This window comes from Erythrolamprus reginae, chromosome 2 (genome assembly GCF_031021105.1).
Source record: "Erythrolamprus reginae isolate rEryReg1 chromosome 2, rEryReg1.hap1, whole genome shotgun sequence".
Taxonomy (NCBI): domain Eukaryota; kingdom Metazoa; phylum Chordata; class Lepidosauria; order Squamata; family Dipsadidae; genus Erythrolamprus; species Erythrolamprus reginae.
Window position 1 is genome coordinate 23,689,456 of NC_091951.1, and position 16,547 is coordinate 23,706,002.

At 42.7% G+C, this 16,547-nt stretch overlaps 1 pseudogene; it reads left to right on the top strand.

The window, feature by feature from the left end:
• Nucleotides 1–2,058: 2,058 nt before the first annotated feature.
• Nucleotides 2,059–8,023, top strand: LOC139163222 (zinc finger protein 585A-like; annotated as a pseudogene).
• The last annotated feature ends 8,524 nt before the right edge of the window (nucleotides 8,024–16,547 follow it).

A 16,547-nucleotide genomic window follows, 5' to 3' on the forward strand; every position in this document is an offset into this window, starting at 1 on the left:
GAAATTTCTTCCTGTTTCTAGGATGCTTCTCTCCTTCATTAGTTTCCATCCATTACCTCTTGTCTTGCCTTCTGGTGCTTTGCAGAATAGGTTAATTTTCTCTTCTTTGTTGCAACATTTCACTTCTGCTCCTTCTTTTCACCAGACCAGACCTACCCAATTCCTGCAACTTCATGTGTTTTAGCCTCAAGCCCCCAGTCATGTCTGTTGCTCTTTCATTTCTTCTCTTCAAACTTCCTGTTGGTATTACGTAGGACAGTACTGTCTTTTCATTCCTTTGTGTCTTTTTCTCCAGTACTTCTATCCTTTGTTCATTTTTTTCCAAAATTTGTTGTAGGTTACTAATTCTACTGTCAACCTTCTTTATGTCTTCTCTCACATTTTCATAGTTTCAGTCCATTTTTTCTTGCATCTTCATCATGGTTTCCTGGATTGCCAATAGGAAATGGGCACTGACTGAGTTTGACCTCCCGCCTTTTCTGCCCTCAGCATACTATCTAATGATCTTTGGGTTGAAGGGGAAGCTGTTGACAAAACTGGGTTTGATGTTGTTTTCTTTGATAGTTTTTAAATGGTTGCCGTATTAGACATCTTGAAGATATTAAACAGGTCACTCAATTCTACCATTCAATTTACAATAAAAATCTTTCTTTTCTATAGCAATGTCTACTTAAGTTTGTCTTTCTTTGTGGAAAAAATTGGTTATGGTGTTATGTTTGTACAAAGCTTAATACCGGTAGTAATACAATAGATTATGCGAAGGGAATATGAATTTCATAAACACAAACAATTATCAACAATTAATATCAACATCTCTATATAAATATATTATATCTATTAATATAATTATCTTATATAAAGTTTGCCTTACGGATGCTTCTAATAATAACCTTAATACACTATTATGACTATATTTTCTATATTGTCTTATTTTATAATGATATTTAAATAATATCCATCAGAGAGAGGAGAAAAGAATAAGAGGAAAAAGTAAAAAAGTAGGATTTCAAAGCTATCTATTAAATTTGTTCAAGTATAAATTAATCTAATTATGCAATCGAGATATTCATATACTTATATGCTATTAAGTCCAGAAATCAAATCTTAGTAATCCACAAAATTCTTCTTCCAGTTGTTCTTCTTTGGAAGTAGGAGAAGTTTAAATGCTTAAACAACAAGTTTAGTTAATTTACGTAGATCAAAGTCTTAGTAGCAGGAAAGGTAGGAAAATTTTAAATGCTTAAAACAACAAATCTAGTTAATTTACGTAGATCAAAGTCTTAGTAGTCCATTAAATTCTTCTTCCAGTTGTTCTTCTTCTTTAGAAGTAATCTTTAATGTATCAAATGAATCCTAATTAACATTAGAAGCTATTTCAGCATTGTGGCATGTTTGCTTTTTATTTGTGATGTACACTTTTTTCACACTTTCTGCAACCATTTTATAAAGAAACAATTTTAAACTTCCACTTTTATTTCAATCTTACAGATAAAGAGAATACCAATAAGAGCACTCAGGACAACTGAGAATAGCCAGCAACTTTGAAAACTGTAAGGAAATTGAGCCTCCGGAAAAGCCCACAATTCTTCTCTTTCCCCAGGTGATGAGAGACAAAGGGGAGAAAAGCAAGAAGAGGTTTCAAACGGGAAAAATGAGAGTGTGCAGAACTCAACAACAAATTACATGAAAAGGTCAAAGGAGATTATTTTTTCCATTCAGAAAAAGAGAGAAATATCTAGAAGTGAGTGGGTAGGAAAAAGACAATTGAATGGCCACAATAGGTAGACACTAATACAGGTCTGTAAACAGTAATGCAGGTTTTGCCCAATGAGGAAGAAAACAGTAGTTTGAATCAAAGCTCCATGCAACAAAAGATCACATGTATTTTTGACCTCTTCAAGAACATCATGGGTGGAAAAACTCCATAGATGTGTCTATTGGGGGAAATAACATATAGCAAATCACAGATTAAGCCTAACATGACCCACACTTGAGGAAAGCCATACAAATTATCTGAATGTGGGGAATGATTTATTAAGACCAATTCCCTTGTGGTTCATGAAAGAGCCCACACAGGAGAAGTCCTATAAGAACTCCCAATGCAATAAGTGCTTTTGCAAGCTTCAAAAAACTAACACGAGAGGAAAAAAAACTGATTGTGGGAAAACGTTCACTCAGAATTCCAACCTGGTGGCACACTAGAGGATGTACACAGGAAAGAAATCATATAACTGTCCTGATTGTGGGAAAGGTTTCAATCAGAATTCCCACCTGGTGAGACAGCAGAGGACTCACACGGGAGAGAAACCCTTTCAATGTCCTGATTGTGGGAAAAGATTCAGTCAGAGTTGCAACCTCGTGGAGCACCAGAGGACTCACACAGGAGAGAAACCCTTTGAATGTCCAGTTTGTGGGAAATGTTTCATTTCGAATTCCCACCTGGTGACACACCAGACGACTCACACGGGAGAGAAACCCTTTCAATGTCCTGATTGTGGGAAAAGCTTCAGTCAGAAATCTAACCTGGTGAAACACCAGAGGACCCATATAAGGGTGAAACCTTTTGAATGCCCTGATTGTGGGAAATGTTTCAGTAAGAATTCCAGGCTGGTGACACACCAGAGGACTCACACAGGAGAGAAACACTTTGAATGTCCAGTTTGTGGGAAACGTTTCAGTAAGAATTCCAGGCTGGTGACACACCAGAGGACTCACACAGGAGAGAAACCCTTTCACTGCCCTGATTGTGGGAAAAGTTTCAGTCAGAATTGTAAATTGGTGATACACCACAGGACTCACACAGGAGAGAAACCCTTTGAATGTCCAGTTTGTGGGAAAGGTTTCAGTCAGAATTCCAACCTGGTGATACACCAGAGGACTCACACGGGAGAGAAACCCTTTCAATGTCCTGATTGTGGGAAAAGCTTCAGTCAGAAATCTAATCTGGTGAAACACCAGAGGACCCATATAAGAGTGAAACCTTTTGAATGCCCTGATTGTGGGAAATGTTTCAGTAAGAATTCCAGGCTGGTGACACACCAGAGGATTCACACAAGAGAGAAGCCCTTTGAATGTCCAGTTTGTGGGAAAAGTTTCAGTAAGAGTTGCAACCTCGTAGAACACCAGAGAACTCACACAGGAGAGAAACCCTTTGAATGTTCTGATTGTGGGAAACATTTCAGTTGGAATAGCAGTTTGGTTTACCATCAGAAGACTCACACAGGAGAGAAACCTTTTGAATGTCCTGATTGTGGGAAATGTTTCAGTAAGAATTCCAGCCTGGTGACACACCAGAGGACTCACACAGGAGAGAAACCCTTTGAATGTCCTGATTGTGGGAAATGTTTCAGTAAGAATTCCAGCCTGGTGACACACCAGAGGACTCACACAGGAGAGAAACCCTTTGAATGTCCTGATTGTGGGAAATGTTTCAGTAAGAATTCCAGCCTGGTGACACACCAGAGGACTCACACAGGAGAGAAACCCTTTGAATGTCCTGATTGTGGGAAATGTTTCAGAAAGAATTCCAGCCTGGTGACACACCAGAGGACTCACACAGGAGAGAAACCCTTTGAATGTCCTGATTGTGAGAAATGTTTCAGTAAGAATTCCAGCCTGGTGACACACCAGAGGACTCACACAGGAGAGAAACCCTTTGAATGTCCTGATTGTGGGAAATGTTTCAGTAAGAATTCCAGCCTGGTGACACACAAGAGGACTCACACAGGAGAGAAACCCTTTGAATGTCCAGTTTGTGGGAAAAGTTTCATTTCGAATTCCAACCTGGTGAAACACCAGAGGACTCACACGGGAGAGAAACCCTTTCAATGTCCTGATTGTGGGAAAAGCTTCAGTCAGAAATCTAACCTGGTGAAACACCAGAGGACCCATATAAGGGTGAAACCTTTTGAATGTCCTGATTGTGGGAAATGTTTCAGTAAGAATTCCAGGCTGGTGACACACCAGAGGATTCACACAAGAGAGAAGCCCTTTGAATGTCCAGTTTGTGGGAAAAGTTTCAGTAAGAGTTGCAACCTCGTAGAACACCAGAGAACTCACACAGGAGAGAAACCCTTTGAATGTTCTGATTGTGGGAAACATTTCAGTTGGAATAGCAGTTTGGTTTACCATCAGAAGACTCACACAGGAGAGAAACCTTTTGAATGTCCTGATTGTGGGAAATGTTTCAGTAACAATTCCAACCTAGTGAGCCACCAGAGGACTCACACAGGAGAGAAACCCTTTGAATGTCCTGATTGTGGGAAATGTTTCAGTAAGAATTCCAGCCTGGTGACACACCAGAGGACTCACACAGGAGAGAAACCCTTTGAATGTCCTGATTGTGGGAAATGTTTCAGTAAGAATTCCAGCCTGGTGACACACCAGAGGACTCACACAGGAGAGAAACCTTTTGAATGTCCTGATTGTGGGAAATGTTTCAGTAAGAATTCCAGCCTGGTGACACACCAGAGGACTCACACAGGAGAGAAACCCTTTGAATCTTCACTTTGTGGAAAACATTTCAAACAGAAATGTAACCTGGTGAAACACCAGAGGACCCACATGGAGTGAAACCCTTTGAATGTCCTGATTGGGGAAAACGTTTCAGTCACCTTTTTAAACCGCTGGCACACCAGAGGATATATAGAGGAAGATAACCATACAAATGACTTATAAGTAATGTAGGTTTACGCACAGGAGAAAAAGGTCAAAGAAATCCACTTTAGGCAAAAGTTGATGAGTTTAGAGACGGCATAAATTGATCTGTCATTAGAACCGTAGGTGAGAATTATTTAACTTCCAGGATGATTCATTTTACTGAAAGATATCTCAAAAGTGGAGCTATGACTGGAGAGAAAGAATTGAAAATATTAATTTAATAAAGGTATACAGTAATCCCTTGCTACTTTGCGGTTCATCTTTCGCGGATTTGCTACTTCACGGATTTTTTCAAAGGGAGCTTAAATCCATTAAATCCATTAAAAAATTTAAATCGATTAAAAATTCATAGAATTCTTCTACAGTACTGTATTCTATTAACGAAACTGGTAAGATATCACATATAGTTTCAGCTGAGAAACATTATAGAATGACTGTTACTCTGGAGGACAGAAGGAAAAGGGGGGACACGATCGAAACATTTAAATATGTTAAAGGGTTAAATAAGGTCCAGGAGGGAAGTGTATTTAATAGGAAAGTGAACACAAGAACAAGGGGACACAATCTGAAGTTAGTTGGGGGAAAGATCAAAAGCAACATGAGAAAATATTATTTTACTGAAAGAGAAGTAGATGCTTGGAACAAACTTCCAGCAGACATGGTTGATAAATCCAGAGTAACTGAATTGAAACATGCCTGGGATAAACTACAGAATAAAATAAAATACAGAAAATAGTATAAGGACAGACTAGATGGATCATGAGGTCTTTTTCTGCCGTCAGTCTTCTATGTTTCTATGTTTCTAAATGCAAAGGGTGGGTTTTAAAAGTCCAAATAGTTAAATACATTTAAAAATATCTTTACTTCACGGAAATTCATTTTTCATGGGTGGTCTTGGAACACATCCCCCGCGAAAAATGAGAGATCACTGTACTGTTTCTTTTTGTGGGGAGGTCGTTATTATCAAGCCTTTCCTCTCCATAGGGTCCTGTAAAACTTTGCCATCTCACACAGGGTCCCTATAGGCCTTTAACTCCTCCCCAGGGTCCCCACACTCCTTTCCCTTCCCCACAGGATCTCCACAAGCATTTTTCCCACCGAAAGGGTTCCAAATGGCTTTCCCCCTATCCCGCTCCTTTCCCGCAGTCCTAAGCTCTGATTCCCACCCCACCAGGCCTCAGAAGCCTACTTCTCCACACTCTTTGAAGATCTTTGAACCTAAAGCTGGTGAAGAGGGCCAGGACATACATCCCAGGACCACATGGCTATGTTCTGGAAACAGTCGTTATTTTCAGTGTGCCCAAATTCCACCCTTGGTCATGTGATGGAGTGTGGATGCTGTCAAAGTCCCTGATGAAGACAATGTCTTCAATGGGGCTAAGAGCAACCCAGCCGTCTGGGATCACTCACCAACGTGAATCCTAGAAAGAAGACTTGGACACAATCTCTCTCTGGGTGAAGTGACACAGTATGGAGCCATGTACCTCCTTATTTGGGAGCATAAGGAAATGGGGATAATTGCACGTACATATCAAGTGATACACAAACATCCAATAACATAACTTCAAACATGACATATTTTTGAGTCCTTCCTTTCCCACAGATATCACAAAACAATTTCCTAGAAACATTTCCTCAGAGCAGATGTTTCTCACACCTAATTTCTCTGAAGCCTTCTGCCTTATCACAACTAATCTCCTTAATCACCCTCTCCATAGGGTCCTGTGTATGCTTCAGGCAATGTAAATCTCCCCCTTTGATCGTATAAAGTCCTGTCTGGAGTGATGTAAACTTGTTTATCAGTGAGATGTTTATTGAGCCCTTTTGTTTCCCTGTTGCAATTACCAGGAATACAGACTAGGCAAGTTAGTGCTGTCCTATCCTGGCTTATAATAGAATCAGGGTAAGCAGAGTATTTTTATGCTAGAGGTCCAGATATAAATCCTATTCTATCATTTATGCCATACTGCAACAATAGAGTTGTGAGTGCAGCTGCATTTTTTCATACCTGCCTCAGGTCCAAAATGGCGGCTGTTTCTGAATCATTGTCACAGGGGAGAGGGAGGAACTCCTCTGTTATGCTACCTTAACACTGTGCAACCTGCATTACTTTCCCTGGATCCAGCTGTATTCAGTAACCATTGTCCTGTCTTCAACCTTCCCCATAAAGAAGAAGGTGGTGTCGCTCCAGCTCCAACAGTCCTTGGATGAAGCCAATTATCTGGGCCCTCAACAGTCAGGATTCAGGCCCGGCTAAGCATAGAAACTGCTTTCGTCACACTGGTAGATGATCTCTGGTCGGCCCGGGATAGGGGTTTATACTCTATCCTGGTGCTTCTCGACCTCTCGGCGGCTTTCGATACCATCGACCATGGTATCCTTCTGCACTGGCCGGAGGAGTTGGGAGTGGGAGGCACCACTTTACAATGGTTCTCCTACATCTCCAGTCGGTCGCAATCGGTGTTAGCAGGGGTCAGAGGTCGACTCCTAGGTCTCTCTCTTGTAGGGTTCCTCGGGTCGGTCCTCTCCCCCCTGCTGTTCAGTATCTACATGAAACCGCTGGGTGAGATCATCCAAAGGCACGGGGTAAGTTGCCATCAGTATGCTGATGATACTCAGCTATACATCGATACCATCGACCAACTTATTTATTTATTTATTCAATTTTTATGCCGCCCTTCTCCTTAGACTCAGGGCAGCTTACAACATGTTAGCAATAGTACTTTTTAACAGAGCCAGCCTATTGCCCCCACAATCCGGGTCTTCATTTTACCCACCTCGGAAGGATGGAAGGCTGAGTCAACCTTGAGCCGGTGATGAGATTTGAACCATTGACCTCCAGATCTACAGTCAGCTTCAGTGGCCTGCAGTACAGCACTCTACCTGCTGAGCCACCCGGGCTCTAACTTACCGATCATTTCCTGCAGTCCGTAGGAGTCCCCGCAAATGGGCCAGGCGACAGCTTCAGATGCTTCGACTGAGGCTGCTGGACATGAACAAGCGAGTTGCTCTGCTCCGCCAGGATGCTGCTGGAGCTGCTCACAAGTGGCGACTTCGGTGTATAAGACGCACCCAGGTTTTTTTAGGTAGAAAGGTGTGTCTTATACACAGAAAAATACGGTATTCCCTCTCTGTGACCTAATGGAGACCATGAAGGCAGATCTACAGTAGCACATGTAATTTTTTCGCATATAAAATTTCCTCCTTCAGGAATGAATTGGTGTGGTGGGTGCTCTTGGATGTGTCGGGCTTGATGGTGCTCCCGTGTCCCAAACCCTTGGGTGCCACAAGAAATCAGTTTTGGGATTGTGGGAAATACTCCACCACCACCCCCGGAAGAATTAAATATCTTGGGGAATATTAGGAAGCAGAATATATTCCCCCAAAGGAGAAATAGAGAAATATGTTTTTAAAGAAAGAAAGCAGTCTTTCTTTTCTTTTTTTTTGAAATATTTTTTTTGAATTTTTTTAAAAGGACAAACAAAGACATACAACATTGAACACTCAAGGAGCTGCCATTGCTCCGCTTATCTTAGAAGTCTAACTACTACAAAAAATAAAAACCTTGCTATAATCAGATCAATAGAAAAATAGCATACATTTATATTAGGTATTCATTAAATTTAACTCTATATGTTAATTTAATTACTTTGTCTGTAAAATACTTATTCAAAAAATATAATATAGTAAATAGCATATCTAAGTTTATTTTACTATAAACATTTTTAAACTATTAAACTCTAACTTATAAAATTTCAAAACTATAGGTTCAGTAAGTTCTAAATTCTTGTTACTTTAACTTGTAATGTTAAGGCGGGAAAGCCGTCTTTCTTAATAGTCCCCAGCAGATACTCTCATTAAGAAAGACCGGGCTAGTCTATCCACAAGTAAAGGACCTTCATCACTAGAGATGGGATTAAAATTAAAATTTCTCCACCACCCAAATTCTAAGAACAGAAGTTTGTAGAGATTATCGGTCATCCCGATCATGGTTGTTGTCCCAAAGGTGTTTTTTCAGGAGGCAAGTAGACTTTCTTGTGGTTTTTCTTTTTGGAAGATGTTTCACTTCTCACCATAAAGTTTCTTCAGCTCTGACAGAATTCCATTCCCCACTCTCCTGTCACAGTTGAAGAAGCTTCTTGGATGAGAAGCAAAAGATATTTTTAAAAAAGTAAAGTAAGTCCAGTTGCCTTCTGAAAAAGCACCTTTGGGATATCTAAGAACAAGACATGACTTTTAAGACATAATTGGATTAACCCACGACCGGTTTTTTTCCGGTTCCGGGTGAGCAGTGAGGAGCATGGTGGGTTCGCTGCTCCTCTGAAAACGATGGGAAATCATCAGAAAATGGGTCAGTCCGGGCTCGAGACGGTTGGAGATGGGTCAGAACCCACTGGCCACTTTGTCCCCCTACTTTTGTGATCCTGAGGGTCGGGAATGTTCCCGCCGGTTGGGTGGACGCCGAGAGAGACCGCGGCAAGGAAAGGTGACCAGCTGAGATGCGGAGATGGCGTTGGCATTTGGCAGAGCCTCGCAGAGGATACAGCCTTCTGCGAGATGCAGCCTTGCTGGAGAGAGGAGAGGACGGAGGAACGCCGAGTCACTGCTGAGGGGGTGTCGAGATGGTGAGGATTGGGAACGACAGAAACAACATGGGGGAGAGAGACAGCGGGGAAGAAATGGAGTCCAGTGGCGGAAGTCAGCTGTAACGCCAACAGATGAACAAGGACATTTAGGGGCAATTAATTTAGCCCCCTCCCGTATGGCACCAGTGGGTGAGAGCTACTGGGGACCAAGGGGAGTAAAAAAACTGAGTATTGTTATCAACTCCCTTCCCCCCCCTTCCTTCCCCTTCTTCCCCTCTTAACCTTAATTTTGTGATCTGTATGTATCACCACTGAAAGACTATGCCCCTTGCGGACTGTGGATGAATTGAAGAACTATGCCCCCTTGTGGACTGATTTAAAAGGACACCTAGAAAGAGAGAAAATTAAGATCAAGACTTTTTAAATTAGACTAAGACCTAAGACCTTTGAAGACCAGAAGAACATCATACCTGGACTGACTGATTACTGATGATTGAAAAATATTTTAAGATCTGATTTTTACCATCAACAAAATAAATTTATATTAACTTATAATTTTAGCCTATATTTTATATATTTATATTTTAATGTTTTAGTGTTTTAAATTGTTATTAACTGCTATTTTATACTGTTATTAATTTAATTGATTTTTAACGTAATTGGGGTTCTAAAGTAATGGATGATTGGGATAAATATGCTTGTGGTTATGAATGGAATGACTGGTATGATTGGGTGGGTGGGGGTGGGGGGGTTATGGTATGGATGAGTTCATTGATAGTAGTGTGAATGATAGGTTTGGCCCACCTGATGCTCGGGAGACAGGAGAGAAAGGGGCACCGATCTCTGGGGGGGCAGGGGGTCGGAATATCCCTGTGTTGCTGGGGAGAGGCAGATATGGCGGGGGCCACAGAGTTAGCCGTTCCAGGGGAACGAGGGATCGTTGCTTAATAATGGTCCCTTTTTCTGGCTCTGTGAGCCCAATCTTGGGTACTGGTGGTGAGTGTAACTCTGGCCCTGGGCTCAGGTTGCTGCTGCTGAATGCCAGGTCAGTGGTAAATAAAGCTCTCCTCATCCGGGATTTGATCCTGGATGAGGAGGCCGACCTGGCATGTATTACTGAAACCTGGCTGGGCCCGGAGGGAGGTGTTCCTCTCTCTGAAATTTGCCCAGCCGGGTTTCAGATATGGCATAGAAACATAGAAACATAGAAGTCTGACGGCAGAAAAAGACCTCATGGTCCATCTAGTCTGCCCTTATACTATTTTCTGTATTTTATCTTAGGATGGATATATGTTTATCCCAGGCATGTTTAAATTCAGTTACTGTGGATTTATCTACCACATCTGCTGGAAGTTTGTTCCAAGGATCTACTACTCTTTCAGTAAAATAATATTTTCTCATGTTGCTTCTGATCTTTCCCCCAACTAACTTCAGATTGTGTCCCCTTGTTCTTGTGTTCACTTTCCTATTAAAAACACTTCCCTCCTGGACCTTATTTAACCCTTTAATATATTTAAATGTTTCAATCATGTCCCCCCTTTTCCTTCTGTCCTCCAGACTATACAGATTGAATTCATTAAGTCTTTCCTGATACGTTTTATACTTAAGACCTTCCACCATTCTTGTAGCCCGTCTTTGGAACCGTTCAATTTTGTCAATATCTTTTTGTAGGTGAGGTCTCCAGAACTGAACACAGTATTCCAAATGTGGTCTCACCAGCACTCTATATAGCGGGATCATAATCTCCCTCTTCCTGCTTGTTATACCTCTAGCTATGCAGCCAAGCATCCTACTTGCTTTCCCTACCGGCTGACTGCACTGTTCACCCATTTTGGGACTGTCAGAAATCACTACCCCTAAATCCTTTTCTTTTGAAGTATTTGCCAACACTGAACTGCCAATACAATACTCAGATTGAGGATTCCTTTTCCCCAAGTGCATTATTTTACATTTGGAAACATTAAACTGCAGTTTCCATTGCTTAGACCATTTATCTAGTAAAGCTAAATCATTTACCATATTACAGACGCCTCCAGGAATATCAACCCTATTGCACACTTTAGAGTCATCGGCAAATAGGCAAACCTTCCCTACCAAACCTTCCCCTATCTCGACCCCAGGGAAGGGGGGGAGGAGTGGCTATTGTAGCCAGGGAGAGCCTTTGCCTGCGTAGACTCATTGCTCCGGAAATTGCGGGTTGCGAGTCTCTCTTGATGAAGTTGGACTTAGGGGTTCAGGTGGGCTTATTTCTCACATACCTGCCTCCCAGCTGCGTGTCAAAAGCCCTGCCTGTGCTATTCGAGGAGGTAGCCCGGGTTGGCGGTGGAGTTCCCCGGACTCATTGTCCTGGGGGACTTCAACCTGCCGTCACTCGGCGAAACCTCTGGGTTGGCACAGGAGTTCATGGCCACCATGACAGCCGTGGACCTGACTCAAGTAGTACAGGGTCCGACTCATGAGGGAGGGCACGCACCTGACATGGTATTCCTTTCCGAGCAAATGAGTAATGGTCTGAGACTAAGGGGCTTAGAAGCATTGCCTTTGTCATGGTCAGACCATTTTCTACTACGGCTTGACTTCCTGGCTCCAATCCTCCCCCGCAGGGAGGAGGAACTAATGAAGATGTTCCGCCCAAGACGCCTGATGGACCCAGAGGGTTTTCAGAAGGCGCTTGGGGTTATTCCAGAGGCACTCGTCCACAGTTCGGCGGAGTCTCTCGCGGAAGCCTGGAACAGGGCTGCGGCGGAGGCTCTTGACCAGATTGCGCCTTTGCGACCTCTCCGTGGCGTTAGACCCCGTAGAGCCCCATGGTTCAACGAGGAGCTCCGGGAGTTGAAACGCCAAAAGAGACGTCTAGAGAAGCGATGGAGGAAGAGTAGGTCTGAATCCGATCGAACACTTGTAAGAGTTTTCGGAGAGGGGCGGCATACAAATCCAAATAATAAATAAATAAATAAATAAAGAGCTTTTATTAAGACTTACAAAGTGGCGCTCAAGGCGGCAAGATGTGCATACCATGCCGCCTTGATTGCATCAGCGGAATCCCGCCCGGCCGCTCTGTTTAGGGTGACCCGCTCCCTTCTTAACCAGGGGGGAGTTGGGGAGCCCTTGCAGAGTAGTGCCGAGGATTTTAACACGTTTTTCGCTGATAAAATTGCTCAGATCTGGGCTGACCTCGACTCCAATTGTAAAACAGAGTCGACTGACTACGAGTCAGTTGAGGTGACTGGGGCACGTACTTGTCCACCTGTCTGGGAAGAGTTTGATCTGGTGACACCTGATGAAGTGGACAAGGCCATTGGAGCTGTGAGTTCCGCCACCTGTTTACTGGATCCGTGTCCCTCCTGGTTGGTTTCGGCCAGCAGGGAGGTGACACGGAGCTGGGCCCAGGAGATTACCAACACTTCCTTGGGGAGGGGAGTTTTTCCATCACTCTATAAAGAAGCGCTCGTGCGCCCCCTCCTCAAGAAGCCCTCCCTGGACCCAGCTGTCCTTAATAACTATCGTCCAGTCTCCAACCTTCCCTTTATGGGGAAGGTTGTTGAGAAGGTGGTGGCACTCCAGCTCCAGCGGTCCTTGGAAGAAGCCGATTATCTAGGTCCCCAGCAGTCGGGTTTCAGGCCCGGTTACAGCACGGAAACCGCTTTGGTCGCGTTGATGGATGATCTCTGACGGGCCCGGGACAGGGCTTTATCCTCTGTCCTGGTGCTCCTTGACCTCTCAGCGGCTTTCGATACCATCGACCATGGTATCCTTCTGCACTGGCTGGAGGGGTTGGGGGTGGGAGGCACTGTTCTCCAGTGGTTCTCCTCCTACCTCTCTGGCCGGTCGCAGTCGGTGTTAGTGGGGGGTCAGAGGTCGACTCCTAGGTCTCTCCCTTGTGGGGTGCCTCAGGGGTCGGTCCTCTCCCCCCTGCTATTTAACATCTACATGAAACCGCTGGGCGAGATCATCCAAGGACATGGGGTGAGGTATCATCAATATGCGGATGATACCCAGCTTTACATCTCCACCCCATGCCCAGTCAACGAAGCGGTTGAAGTGATGTGCCGGTGCCTGGAGGCTGTTGGGGCCTGGATGGGTGTCAACAGACTCAAACTCAACCCGGATAAGATGGAGTGGCTGTGGGTTCTGCCTCCCAAGGACAATCCCATCTGTCCGTCCATTACCCTGGGGGGGGAATTATTGACCCCCTCAGAGAGGGTCCGCAACTTGGGCGTCCTCCTCGATCCACAGCTCACATTAGAACAACATCTCTCAGCTGTGGCAAGGGGGGCGTTTGCCCAGGTTCGCCTGGTGCACCAGTTGCGGCCCTATCTGGACCGGGACTCATTGCTCACAGTCACTCATGCCCTCATCACCTCGAGGTTCGACTACTGTAATGCTCTCTACATGGGGCTACCTCTGAAAAGTGTTCGGAAACTTCAGATCGTGCAGAATGCAGCTGCGAGAGCAGTCATGGGCTTACCCAGGTATGCCCATGTTTCATCATCACTCCGCAGTCTGCATTGGTTGCTGATCAATTTCCGGTCACAATTCAAAGTGTTGGTTATGACCTTTAAAGCCCTTCATGGCATCGGACCAGAATATCTCCGAGACCGCCTCCTGCCGCACGAATCCCAGCAACCGATTAGGTCCCACAGAGTGGGCCTTCTCCGGGTCCCGTCAACTAAACAATGTCGGTTGGCGGGCCCCAGGGGAAGAGCCTTCTCTGTGGCGGCACCGGCCCTCTGGAACCAACTCCCCCTGGAGATTAGAACTGCCCCTACTCTTCCTGCCTTCCGTAAACTCCTTAAAACCCACCTTTGCCGTGAGGCATGGGGGAACTGAAACATCTCTCCCTGGGCATGTTTAATTTATATATGGTATGCTTGTGTGTGTGTCTGTTAGCATATGGGGTTTTTTAAATCTTTAAATATTTTAAATTTGTCAGATTATTTATGATTTGTTCCACGTGTTGTGAGCCGCCCCGAGTCTTCGGAGAGGGGCGGCATACAAATCCAAGTAATAAATAAATAAATAAATAAATAAATAAATAAATAAATAAATAAATAAATAAATAAATAAATAAATAAATAAATAAATAAATAAATAAATAAATAAATAAATAATAAATACATAAATACATAAATACATAAATACATAAATAATAAATACATAAATAATAAATAAATAAATAAATAAATAAATAAATATAAATAAATAAATAAATAAATAAAGTAATTAATTGATTAATTGATTAATTGGTTAATTGATTAATTAATTAATTAAATTCAAATCCAATAAATAAATAAATTCTGAGGACAGGTTTGAAAACATTTTGCTAATTAATTAATTAATTAATTAATTAATTAATTAATTAATTAGCAAAATGTTTTCAAACCTGTCCCCAGAATTTATTTATTTATTGGATTTGGATGCTGGAAATGTAGTCATAAATGTGGAACATTCTATCACATGTGGAGGACTTGTCTACATGCAAGGAAATTCTGGCAAAAGGTTAGGAAATGGGTGGAATATAAAATTCAAATGATTCCAGAACTGTTTTTATTGGGAATTTTGGATCTGAAAATGGAAAAAACAATATTTACCTGTTCACATACTAACCGCTGCCAGAATTGCCTTTAGCAGATTAACAGCTGGAAGGAACCTTTAGGTCATCAAGTCCAATCCCCTCCTAAACAATTTCTAACAAATGGCACTCCAATCTCTTCTTGAAAATCTCAAGTATTGAAGCTCCCACAATTTCGGAAGGCAAGTTGTTCCACTGATCGTTCTCACTATCAGAAAGTTCCTCCTTATTTCCAGGTTGAATCTCTCCTTGATCAATTTATTATTTATTTATTTATTGGATTTGTATGCCGCCCCTCTCCGTAGACTCGGGGCGGCTAAAAACAATAATAAAAACAGCATGTAAATCCAATACTACAACAACTAAAAAACCCTTATTTTAAAACCAAGCATACCTACAAACAAACATACCAGGCATAAATTGTAAAGGCCTAGGGGGAAAGAGTATCTCAGTTCCCCCATGCCTGACGGCAGAGGTGGGTTTTAAGGAGCTTACGAAAGGCGAGGAGGGTGGGGGCGATTCTAATCTCTGAGGGGAGTTGGTTCCAGAGGGTTGGGGCCACCACAGAGAAGGCTCTTCCCCTGGGCCCCACCAAACGACATTGTTTAGTTGATGGGACCTGGAGAAGGCCCACTCTGTGGGACCTAACTGGTCGCTGGGATTCCTGCAGCAGAAGGCGGTCCCTGAGATAATTTGGCAAGTGCCATGGAGGGCTTTATAGGTCATAATCAACACTTTGAATTGTGACCGGAAACTGATTGGCAACCAATGCAGACTGCGGAGTGTTGGTCTTATATGGGCATTTTTGGGAAAGCCCATGATTGCTCTCGCAGCTGTATTCTGCACGATCTGAAGTGTTCCGAATACAAACATACAAACAATTTCAATCCCTTATTCCTTGTTCAATTTGATGTTTCTTATTATATTTATATTTATTTACCTTTTCTTTTGGGTATTTGTATTCTGTATTTGTTTTTGTTTTTTAGAATAGAATAGAATTTTTTATTGGCCAAGTGTGATTGTAAACACAAGGAAATTGTCTTGGTGGAGTCTGCGGAGAGGGGCGGCATACAAATCTAATAAATAATAATAATAATAATAATAATAATAATAATAATAATAATAATATGCTCTCAGTGTCCATAAAGAAAATATACCTTTATTAAGAATCATGAGGTACAAAACTTAATGATATCGAAGGGGTCAAATAAGCAACGAGGAAACAATATTAATAAAAATTTAAAAAAGCAATAAGTTACAGTCATACAGTCATAAGTGGGAGGAAATAGATGATAGGAAAGATGAGAAAAAACCAGTAGTAATAGTAGTGCAGAATTAGTAAATAGTTTGACAGTGTTGAGGAAATTATTTGTTTAGCAGAGTGGGAAAAACAATTAGACACAATAACAGTTTTGGGGAAACTGTCTAATTGTCTTGGTGTGCAGTGCTCTGTGGCAACGTTTTGAGGATAAGAGTTGAAACAGTTTGTGTCCAGGATGTGAGGGGCCAGTAAATCGTTTGCAAAGGTGGGTTGCTAGGACTCGCAAATGACTTGATGGCGTGTAATCCGTGAAAACGTCTTAACAGGGAGACGGGATGAGCCTGTTTCCCCCCCTCCTGTCGGGAGATGGTGGTCCGACGGGCAACACGGGCGCCCAGAAAGCCGTCGCTACAGTAAGCAGTCCTCTGGGGTTGAGTTTTAAGGGGTTAAAAGCATCAAGTGCTGCATT